Source organism: Hippoglossus hippoglossus, chromosome 11 (genome assembly GCF_009819705.1).
Source record: "Hippoglossus hippoglossus isolate fHipHip1 chromosome 11, fHipHip1.pri, whole genome shotgun sequence".
Classification (NCBI taxonomy): Eukaryota; Metazoa; Chordata; class Actinopteri; order Pleuronectiformes; family Pleuronectidae; genus Hippoglossus; species Hippoglossus hippoglossus.
The window spans coordinates 747,784-759,317 of NC_047161.1; the positions used below are offsets into that span (position 1 = coordinate 747,784).

At 46.5% G+C, this 11,534-nt stretch overlaps 1 protein-coding gene across 5 annotated transcripts in view; it reads right to left on the reverse strand.

Annotated features, from left to right (window-relative positions):
• Nucleotides 1-11,534, reverse strand: part of LOC117770404 (zinc fingers and homeoboxes protein 2-like) — an 80,742-nt gene that overhangs the window by 43,972 nt on the left and 25,236 nt on the right. For all 5 annotated transcript variants that reach the window (XM_034599839.1, XM_034599836.1, XM_034599838.1 and 2 more), the window contains exon 2: nucleotides 10,120-10,288. The gene's annotated coding sequence lies outside the window, so the exon portion shown is untranslated. The remainder of the gene's footprint in view (nucleotides 1-10,119; nucleotides 10,289-11,534) is intronic.

Below are 11,534 nucleotides of genomic sequence, written 5' to 3' on the forward strand. Positions count from 1 at the left end.
CAGTACAAATACTTGGTGTAATATCTGTTGTCAGGGCGCTAAGGTGCTGACCAATACCCCACTTAATACTGGCTGTAAGGTTAGATATGAAGTGTGTGTGTGTGTGTGTGTGTGTGTGTGTGTGTGTGTGTGTGTGTGTGTGTGTGTGTGTGTGCATCCAGAGGCAGCGCAGTGAAGAGGAGCTAATCCAGTAACACAGAACCGACAGTCACAGGTCATTATCATTCACACACACACACACACACACACACACACACACACACACACACAGTAGCTGGTTTTGCAGTTAGCCTCAGACATCAGTCGGTTCAGCCTCTGATCCGATGTTGGCTTCTCTCAAACCAGCGGTGATGCTTCTACATGGTTCGGTTTCTACTGGTGTGATTCCCAGTTGTGTTGTCGTCCCGGCGGCTGTGAGCTCCGTCCAGCAGTTTGGCTTCAGCAGCCGCCGCCTGGACCGGCATTAAAACTGCAGCCGTCAAAGCGCCAGCGTCTCGCCAAGTTGCTTCTGTTCCAACAGGATCTGAGGTTTGGTCTTTATAGAAGCATCAGATCTCAGGAGAGTCTCCTGTCGTGTTCCTGACAGTAGAATCCTCATTTTAAACACCTTATACAAAGATTATATGACTTATGAGGTTTTATTGCTACGTGTACACCACAGCTGTGTCCCAATCCAGGGGTGCATTCTTCGATTGGCCTCTAGGCTGCGTCACAGCAGCGTTGGCTCCTTCGGATGCGTCCTTCCATGACTGAGCCATTAAGGATAGAACGGGTGGATCCTTCTCAACCTATCCCACGTTGTAAACCAGGGAAAATGCTAACTAAGCCAGCTAGCTAGTGACTGAGATGCTCTAAATAGTTAAGGATAAAACCGGTACGAACGGGACATGTCCCCAGGTTTCACCCACAGGTCTCGTGTGAAAGCAGCTGAACACAGATAAAGAAACATGAGCTCCAGACACTTTCAATGGAAACATTCCTGAGCACAACGGACCAACACGGACTCTGTGGCTCCAGGACGACGGACCACTGACACCGGAGGGTAAAGTGAACCCTCTGACCCAGGAAGGAAGTTTCTGTTCATGCTCTGCTGTAGCTCTTCAGACCCCCCCACCCGCCCCCCAGGGAAGAATAACTTGGAAAGAATCAACATGTTGTTGCAGAGAAAGCGGCCCTGGCTCTCTCTCAGAGGATTAACAAGTGTAACGCTGTGCAGATGTAGAGTCTCTGCTGCTGTGGTGAATGGAAGTCACATGTACACAAACACAGGAATCAGCTGCTTCACACTGGTTCTCAGTTTGAAGAGTTCATCATCTGTCCGCACTTATTTACTTATGGAATCTGTTTCCACTCACCTGCCGTAGCTTTATCTTTATTTCTGCTCCTGCTAATGATTTACTACACTTCCCAGAATCCCCTCTGATCACCTGCAGAGACAAGTGCATGAAGTCACTGCTGTGGGAAGCATTTCAGCAAATAGGATCCTTCAGACTTCTGAACTCAGTTACCTCAGGAGGCTGGTTCAGCAACACCCTGGAGCCACAGAACCCATGAGCCTCAGCCGCAGAACCCATGAGCCTCCGCTGCGGAACCCATGACCCTCAGCTACAGAACCCATGAGCCTCAGCCGCAGAACCCATGAGCCTCAGCTACAGAACCCATGAGCCTCAGCCGCAGAACCCATGAGCCTCCGCCGCGGAACCCATGAGCCTCAGCCGCAGAACCCATGAGCCTCAGCCGCAGAACCCATGAGCCTCAGCTACAGAACCCATGAGCCTCAGCCGCAGAACCCATGAGCCTCCGCCGCGGAACCCATGAGCCTCAGCCGCAGAACCCATGAGCCTCAGCCGCAGAACCCATGAGCCTCAGCCTCGGAACCCATGAGCCTCAGCCGCGGAACCCATGAGCCTCAGCCGCGGAACCCATGAGCCTCCGCCGCGGAACCCATGAGCCTCCGCCGCGGAACCCATGAGCCTCCGCCGCGGAACCCATGAGCCTCAGCCGCGGAACCCATGAGCCTCAGCCGCGGAACCCATGAGCCTCAGCCGCAGAACCCATGAGCCTCAGCCGCAGAACCCATGAGCCTCAGCCGCGGAACCCATGAGCCTCAGCCGCGGAACCCATGAGCCTCAGCCGCAGAACCCATGAGCCTCAGCCGCAGAACCCATGAGCCTCAGCCGCAGAACCCATGAGCCTCAGCTACAGAACCCATGAGCCTCAGCCGCAGAACCCATGAGCCTCAGCCGCAGAACCCATGAGCCTCAGCTACAGAACCCATGAGCCTCAGCTGATGATACCAACCAGAGTTCCAGCCTGAACCAGAAAGTTTGGTTGTCGAAGCATAACCAACAAAAAAAACACAAATTGTCCGATGGAACGAAATCATCACTTATTACTAACACTTTAATATTTCTTATTAACGTCTTGTTTGGTTGTTTTTTATATTTCCTGTGCTTTGTTGGTAAATTGTCTTTTACAAAAGAATCTTTCTTGCATTCAGTTTTCTTGACTTCAGGCTCAGAGCTTTTTGTCGAGGAGGCGGTTTTCCGACATTAATTATAAGGATCGAGGATAAAAAACTGACCAAGATGCATAGTTTTAATAAAAGTTCTGTTCCCGAACAAACAATATGTGTCACATATTGTAATATGAGAAAAAGAAGATCTGCTGTTAAATCTAAACTAAACACAAGGAATCCTGTAAGAACTAAACTGGAACAATGTTGATTCAATGTTTAATTGTTCTGATCGGACGACGACGTGACGCTGTTTAGTTTTGAGGTTTGATAACCAGCTCGACACCAAGAACAGACGTACGTGAAATTGCTAAAAGGACCCGGACATGTGAAGCAATCTGCCAACAGTTGTGTAACAGTGTTCAGGCTGGAGTTCCCCTCCAGGTATTCACACACACACACAATCACAAACACTAAGACACACACACCCATACAAAAACACACACTAATATTCTCGTGCGCACGCGCTTGGTCCAGGTCCGAATGTTTCTGTTGTTTCAACCCTTGAGGAGATTTCTGTGGAAAACTCTTGCCTTTGTGACGATGGAGTCTCAGACATGAAGCTCGCAGAGGGCGAGTCAGTGATACTGTACAGATGGAGTCACGGCCCCACGTCTACGTTCTCTTGTGTTTCCAAACATCCGTCCTGTCGCCACAGGAGACGATCTTTATTAATGATGGACAACATTGTCCAGGTTTGTCTTAACTTACAAACAGCATCATGCAACGAGTAACATCCTGCAGCTGCGAGGAAGAGGACGAAGATCCACTTCTCTGAATCTGGAGCGTTGTAGAGTGACGTGTGCGGCACATCGCATGTTGTAATTATCTAAATTAGCTTTGTCTTAGAAAGATCGGCTGCAAACTCAGGAAGTTTAATGTGGATTCATTTTCTCTGTTGAGGGCTCCTTCACACACACTGACTGAAACACGATGACACGCTTCACAAGGTGTGACACGGTGACGGCTTCACACTAATGTCTGTGTGAATAAGAAAGTCATTGATCGTGAAATTGAGCAGATGAGGAAAACAAATGTCTAATCAGACCTGAGTGTGTCACGTGATCAGTGAAATTCAACGTGTCACGTGATCCGTGTTCCTTCGAGAACCTGATGGTGGTTTATATAGAATCTCGCCACACGTTCCATCGTGAAACCATAACGAGTCAACGCCCTCTGATAAGAGGACGTTTGATATTGATGGTTTATAGATAGAATATTAATCACATGATGCATCTCTCCACTGCTCTGTTGTCGGGCGTTAAACGAATTCAACACGTCTGCATGTTGATTGGTTGAAAAGCGTGTGAAGCGTCCCCATGTTGAGAACCTGGAGAGATTGTGTGAAGGGGAACAGGATTTAAATTCCAGGAGAGACCTCATATTAAAATGTTCACGGCGCCTCGTTCCTCCCTGCGACAGGCGGCTTTTCACCGAGTGCTGCTGCTCTGAACAGCATCAAACACGTCCGGCTCTCCACGTGGTTGAAAGACACGTTACTGCCGCGGCAACGTGTCTTCCCACCATGAACCGAAAAACAGTCGTAAGGTTGCGCTGCTCATTTATTCCTGCTCGTGCATGAAATCGGTCTCCCGTCTCTTCTGGAGAAATTCCTGCTTCTTCCTGCAGTCGTCATGAGAGTTGTGAAGCCTTAAATGAGCCGATCAAGAAATAAGGACACAGGGAAATTAAACATTAGGGGACAGAAAGCCAGTCTGTGCTCAGTAACACATGCAGGAAGCAGATTGTGCATCAACTCGGCTCCAGTTTCATCCAACGAGAAGAGAAGCCTCCGCACAACGAGATCTGTGATGACCACACAGCCTCACTGGATAAACCTGGATGTTAAAGACGTCTGTGGGTGTTCAAATCATATGTAAGCAGACGCTCTGCAGCTCGATCTGCTGTGTTAGTGCAGGTTGGGGAATCCTCCATAATGTTTGCAGAGTTTACCGACTTGGCTGACGGCTGTGTTTTCTTATCCTCTAACAGAGAGGGTGATTTGACTGATGCTCGTAACAGATTGCATCACAGCGGGAGACGAACTAAAACGGTTTACGCACCGCGGCTCTCCCTAAACTGTCTAACAGTGGCAGCGCTCCACCTTGTGAATTTGGAATAGTAATTTTACAAATTTCCCAGCAGTCTATCTCCAATTGGCGTTCGCTGGGAGTGCTGTTTGAGATCAGTGGAGCGTCGCTGCGCATCACCTCCGAACAGGAAATATGAGCTCAGTGAAACCAACGCTTCACTCTTCAGGAAAACATTTGAGCTGCGTTTGAATGTGACGTCCCTGTTCCTTTGGCCCGCAGGTTTTAAAACCGACCACAACTTCCTCTGCTGCCGTTTACGGTTCGATTCTCTCTGATCACCGTGCAGCAGAAACAAGCTGAACATCCACCACCTCCGTGAGTTCATCCTACCTGGTTTATCTGCACTGAAGATATTATAGTAGTAGAACTATTTTCAGAATCTGTTAAACAACCCAAGATCACAACTTTTCAAAATAAAAGCTCTGTAATTCAGTTCCATATAAAGCATTGCAGCAACAAAAACAAATGCTGTGCTTTTACTTTGAAGACAAATTGCCAAATAGGAAGTAATTCTGTGAATGTCGTACCATGACGAGATCAGCACGACGACAATGTTTGTGTCAAACCGATAAATAGAAATAATCGACGAAGCCAAAGTGATGTCCTGTAAAACTTTTTTACAAAGTTGTCAAACTTCTGTCTCCTCGTTCCTGAAATGATTTTTTCCTCCACAAGTTTGTATGATTTATGACACGTGGATGAAAATCCACTCCTCTGTTGATTATTGGTAGACTCGTTAAACTCAGGTCATTAGGGAAAGTTTCCAACACGATCTTCTCCCACTGTATTTGATTAGTTACTTTTAAAATCTTCATTTCCTCTTAAAACATGTTAAATCTGCAGCTTTCTAACCCCCCCGCCCCCACAAAAAATATCCATTAGAGAATTAATTGTAATTTCTCATTTTTATTTTTGAGGAATTTCTCCTGAGTGGCTCTTAACAGAAGTGAACAGATGTGTTGGTGGGTGAGTTACCTTCCAGACTAAAACACTCATTACTCTGAAAAACACTTGAGTTCATCGTGGCCTCAATTACGTGGAGCCGGATAAAGTGTTTATCGAGCTAAGAGGACGAGGACGAGGAGAGGGGGGGTGCGTTCAGAAACAGAATGAGTCTGGAGTTCTTTAAATCGTGAACCTCCTTTTCTTTTATGGACGAGAACCCCTGAGCATCTGTGGGCCGGAGAAGGACTCAGTGAAAAGAGTTGATTAAAGTCGGACAAATCGGAGAGTGTTTGAAGTTGAAGAGTCTTAGAAAGATTCATTTCTAGTGTTGAAGAGAAGCTCATTCATCATTATCCTCCGACAGTAAGAAACAGTGTCAGAGATAAAGTTTCCATGTTTTAGTTTGATCGTCACGGCAACATTATGTCAATAAAAGATGTTAAGTGTTGTCGTCTTTATTCACTAATTCTGTGAAGTTTTCTTCAACAGCAGGAAGTTTCCCCTGGAACCTTCACAGGACCTGTTTCCACCACAGGAACCAGGATCTACATACCGTTCTATGGGGGTAGTCCTGAAGAACGCACCGGAACCTCTGGGCTGGGACTCGCAGCACTAAACACATCTGATCGGCTTCTGGCTGATCCCAGTTCAGCCTCACTCTTCAACCTGCTGGAGCTGATTGTGACAGTTGAAGCTGTGACTCTGAGTCAAAGCTCCTGAGCTCGAGTGTCGGTGTGAAACAACAGAAAAGACGAGTTGTGGTGCAGCTCAGCAGCAGGAAGGTGGTTAGAGTTTAATACTGCAGCTCAGTGAGAGAGAGCGGCCCACACACTCCTCCACAGGTGTGTGTGTGTGTGTGTGTGTGTGTGTGTGTGTGTGTGTGTGTGTGTGTTTGTGTGTGTGTGTGTGTGTGTGTGTGTGTCCATGAGTGTGTGTGTGTGTGTGTGTGAGTCATTCTCTCCCACATAGTCGATGCCTCCACCACAGTTGTGGAGATTTCCCATCAGCCCTCACCCGGCACCTGCACCGCTCCTCACGCTCCCACCACAGATCTCTGCTCGCTTCCTGCAACAATATCAACGCCACCACCGCCGCCGCCAACACGGCCGGAGATTTAATGACTACAACAGCAGCACTTGGAGGTAACAGATGGTCGTTTTATCAGCAACAGTGTGATCAGAGAGTGACACAACATTAGGGAATCACATTAATCCTGCAGCCTTTGTTTTCCACAATTAATAATGAGACTCAACACAAATATTCACACATTTAAACGTTAAATATTTGACGTCTTCACAAAATCAGGACTCGTATGAAAACATGTGGAAGTCAAATCTGTGCCGCTGCACATATAGTGATGTAATAAATATTTGTAGTAATTCAGCGAAGGAGAAAACAACGTTTTCCTCCATTAAAGCTGATTCTTTTTTAATTATACAGGAGGTTTTAATCAGGTTTCAAAGCTCGAGGGTCACAACACTCGCTCAGCGTGAACACTGAGGAAAGTCTCTGAGCGAGAGAGAGAACATCCACCACACGATCAGGTGCAGAGCTTCAGCTTGCAAATATTTTTAGCGAGGATGACCCATGTGCAAACTGCCCCCGTCACCCCGCAGTGTTAGCGTGGTGCTCCGCCCCTTGAGCTACACGCAGCCCATTCAATAAAGCAGAAGGGCCGTGAAAATAAACCTTCCCGGGCACCCAGCGGGGCTGGCACCCGCCCGCAGGCTGGCTGTGGCCCAGGAAAACACTGGAAACGCTGACTGGACAGCAGCCAAGCTCTGGTAAATTTGGCTTCGGTCGGCCAGGTTTTCTGCACCAGTGAGTCCTCAGACTGGTGCAGAGTGAAAAGCTCATGTACGAGCACAGAGGGTAAAGAACACAGCTTTTCCAAGTGTCTGGATTTAGACAGAAATCCCACATCACATGATGGAGGTATGCAGTAGAAGTCAGACAGGCAGGGGGACCGTGATGGTTTGAACGTGGCGGTCCAAACACGTGGCTTCACATTAAACTGGAGCCTGATGGTTCTGTGAGATCCACGTTTCCATCCTGCAAATGGACCAATGACGGCCGGGTATCTAACCTGGGGGCAGGGCCAACACAATGACTGACAGAAGAGGGCAAGTGAAGCAAGATGGCTGCCGCCGATGGCATGAGGAGAAGTATTCTCTCTAAAAGAAGAACAAAGAACTGCAGGTGAAGGGATCCAGATATTTTCTGTGGTCGTCATTACGCTGGTTTTATTTCATTGTGACATAAATATTCTGCAGAACTCCATCACGGCTCCAGATGTGGTCACCAGGACTTTTTGTGTTAACTCAAAGTGCAGCGCCCTCTACTGGCACCGGCTCCAGCGGCGTGGAGCTGGGAGGCGGATCGGCTGAGAGCGGCGGGGACACCAGAGGCTGCCGCCGCTGCCGCCGCTGCCGACACTGCCGTGTCTAAACTGTTACTGCATGAACCTGCTGAATCGCACATGTTGGATCCAGCTGAGGACACACACACTTACACACACACACACACACACACACACTTACACACACACACTCCCCCCCCTCCGTGTGTTTACAGTTGGATGTATGTGTCTCTTCCATTCGTCGTTCTCTCTTTTCTTTTGCTCAAGTATCAAATCTCGTTTCCTCGGTTCTGTGGGAATCATTCGAGACTTGTTCCACTTCCTCTTCTCTCGGACTCGCTCTTCCTCGCCTCCGTCCACACTTCTCGACTCTGGGGACAATCTCCAGACAACCAGTCCTCGGTTTAAAATTTGAGAAAATGAAATGTCAAATCTTTTATGAAACGTCTCTCAGACGTTTTCCTGCAGCCACTTCCTGTCCAGAAGGTGTTTTGACCTTTTCTCAGCCTACGATCCTCGTCCTTCCCTGTTTCCAATCTTCACCTCCACAATGTCTGCTTCTCCTACTCATTCTTTTATATGAAGGTAAATTATGACAAACATAAGAGTTATGAACAAGTTGACCCTCTGGAAACTAACATCCTACAGGTGTGAAGTGAAAACACAGAAACTACATAGATGAATTCAGGAAACCTGAAAGTCGTCTTGAGGTTTTGAGTTTCGTCAAATCCTTTTTTTTTGTTTTACTTCCTGAAGAGACAAACGACTCCAGAGACAAGAGGCTGTGATCTCCCTTTTAACTTTCCTCTTCCTGAAGGAATGGACGTGAGCGAACCCAACACCCGTGTGTGGTTTCTGTAGACGCAGGAGAAACACCTGTGGCCTGTCGCTGAGCGAAGACGAGACGACCTTCTCTGTTTCCATTCAGGTTTGCTCTCATTTCAGAATTCTCTTCAAAGCAAACACGTCACTCAGGACTTTTAGTTTCTTTTAATCACGTACTGTCATTTCATCTTTGAGTAAATATTCCATCCTCTGTCCTCCGCTGACGTTGTCTCTGTGTTTGTCCTCCTGGATTTTCTCCTCTGAGGCGTCTGATCAGAATCTGACTCTGACTCATCGCTGTCGACTGAGGCTCTGAACAAATCTCTGGGATTCGCTGTAGATTTATTTGACAGTTTTCACTCTTTACTACAGTTTGTTTCTGTATTTTTATACCTGCGCTGACACTGGATGACATGATGCTGTATTAATATTTATACAATCTAGTCTAACACGGTTGTCTGTGTTCGTCGTGTAAATTTGTCTGGTTGTTGTTTCATAGTTTGAAAAGCCGACGTGTCACTGAACTAAAACCCTGAACATCTTTTTTTACTCACAAGTTTAAAACAGTTAATTAATGCACGAGCAGGATTCATCATTAATTCCTGATGATTGCTTTTCTTTGTAAATATGTAAAAGTTGAAATCTGAGTTTTATTCAATAGATTGAGTTTCAGTGATGAGACGATGAGGAAAGAATCTCTGTTGTGTTGATGTCACAGAAAACAGACGAGACTCCAACGAACAAATATCTCTATTATCACTTATTCTATTATTATTTGGTGAAAGATGAAAGTAAAACCTTCATCAGAAGATTTGACGAGTATACACCCCCCCCCCCTTCAGGATTTCTATTCTAGAAGACGATATTGATATTTGAGTTTCATAAATACAACAGTGAGATATGAGCTGATATTCATTTAATTCAACAAATTTCCCTCAATCGTCTAAACTCACAGACAGAAACTGAAAAAACACAAAGTTCAGTAACCAGTACTGAGTTCAGTAACCAGTACTGAGACCAGGAACCAGTACTGAGATCAGGAACCAGTACTGAGTCCAGTTCTGAGTCCAGTAACCAGTACTGAATTCAGGAACCAGTACTGAGTCCAGTACCAGCTCCAGGAACCAGTACTGAGACCAGTAACCTGCCCACCAGGAGCTGTTCCACTAACTCTCTTCCATGTGGTTCACTCAGAGCGAGTCAAAGATGGATGAAGATGTTTTTTCCTCCAGAAACTTGAAGTGAACAGAAACTAGAGAAGTTCAGATGAATCGTGAAGAACCTCAACGCAGCCTTGAACGCTGCTCTGAGCAGATTTCAAAATAAAAGCAGTGCAATGGAACATCCCGCACGACAACTAAAACAATAAACATGGTACTTACTGCACTTCCTCAGAGGGGAGGAGCTTCTTCACTGGTTTGGGTGGGGCTCGTGGAGAGGCTCCACCTCCTCCTGCGATAACTGCGCGTCCAGCTCGATCTGTCGCTCTCTCTCTCTCTCTCTCTGGACGAGCCTCAGGCCAGCGGCACTCTGGGTAATCTCCGATGGGATCTGAAATCAGAGAGACGGAAAGTGTGTGAGAGACGAATCAGATCTGCAGTGTGTGTGTGTGTGTGTGTGGACCAGTATGGGTTTGAAAAACTGCACCACTACAAGTTGGCCCAAAAAAAAGCAGGCAGTGGTTACCGTGGCAACATGTGCCAAAACGGAGGAAAGAAGGAAGCAACAAACAGAGACAGAAAAACAAAGAGAAACAAGCGGACGGACAGATTCCTCCTCGTGACACGACTGGAGACGTCTTTCAGCTGAACGAGCTTCCATCACATTTAACCTTCAGCGAGGAACCAATCAGAGAGCAGCTCTGATGATGGAACTGACCCGGGTGGGGTCGCTGAGTCAAACCCTCAGTTCTCATTGGCTGCAGCAGGGATGACATGTGTAGACGTCAGCATCACCCTTAATTAAGAGCCAATCAGATTTTTCCATTTGGTTTTTGAATAATTGCAGAAAAGAATAAAGACGATTTTTATACTTTCACACTTTGTTCAGCGAGATAATCGTCAGTGATTCAAACTCCACTGTGGTCACGTGACAACAAACATGTAAAGATCTTCCTCTGACAACAAGAAGATTCCAGACGGACGGAGGTGAAAACTGATCAATCATAACGCGTCAGGCTGCTCGCTGTGCATTATGCAAATGTGGGCTGATGAAGAGGAGGCGGGGCTTATGACCTATACTGCAGCCAGCCACCAGGGGGCGATCAAGATGTTCTGGCTTCACGTTTGGGAGCTGTCATGTCGTCCAGAATTATTTACAGTCTGGGGCTGAATAGCTGCAAATTGATCTCCTTTGTTGGGATCAATAAAGTTGCTTGAATCAGAATAATTCAACACATGATTAATATTGTGGACATTTCAAAATAAAACACAATTCTTTTGGTTGTTTGTTGTTTTATTTTGTGCGTAATGTCTTTTTAGAACATTGTGATCCACACAGTTGAACTGCTGAAAGTGTGTGTGTGTGTGTGTGTGTGTGTGTGTGTGTGTGTGTGTGTGTTTCTCTCATCAAAGAAAATCACCTTCACATAACAGTGACTGGCTGAAATTCCAGAAATTGTTCAAATAAGCGTGTGTGTGTACTTGTGTGTGTACTTGTGTACAGCTGAATCATGCACTGTCCTTGGGTGTGGGTGAGTGTGTGTTTGTGCTTGTGACACCTTTGTATTTACACACTGCAGTATTTTAGTGCTGTGCTCAGGTTTCCATTGACTTCAATTAATTCTCAACTTTAACCT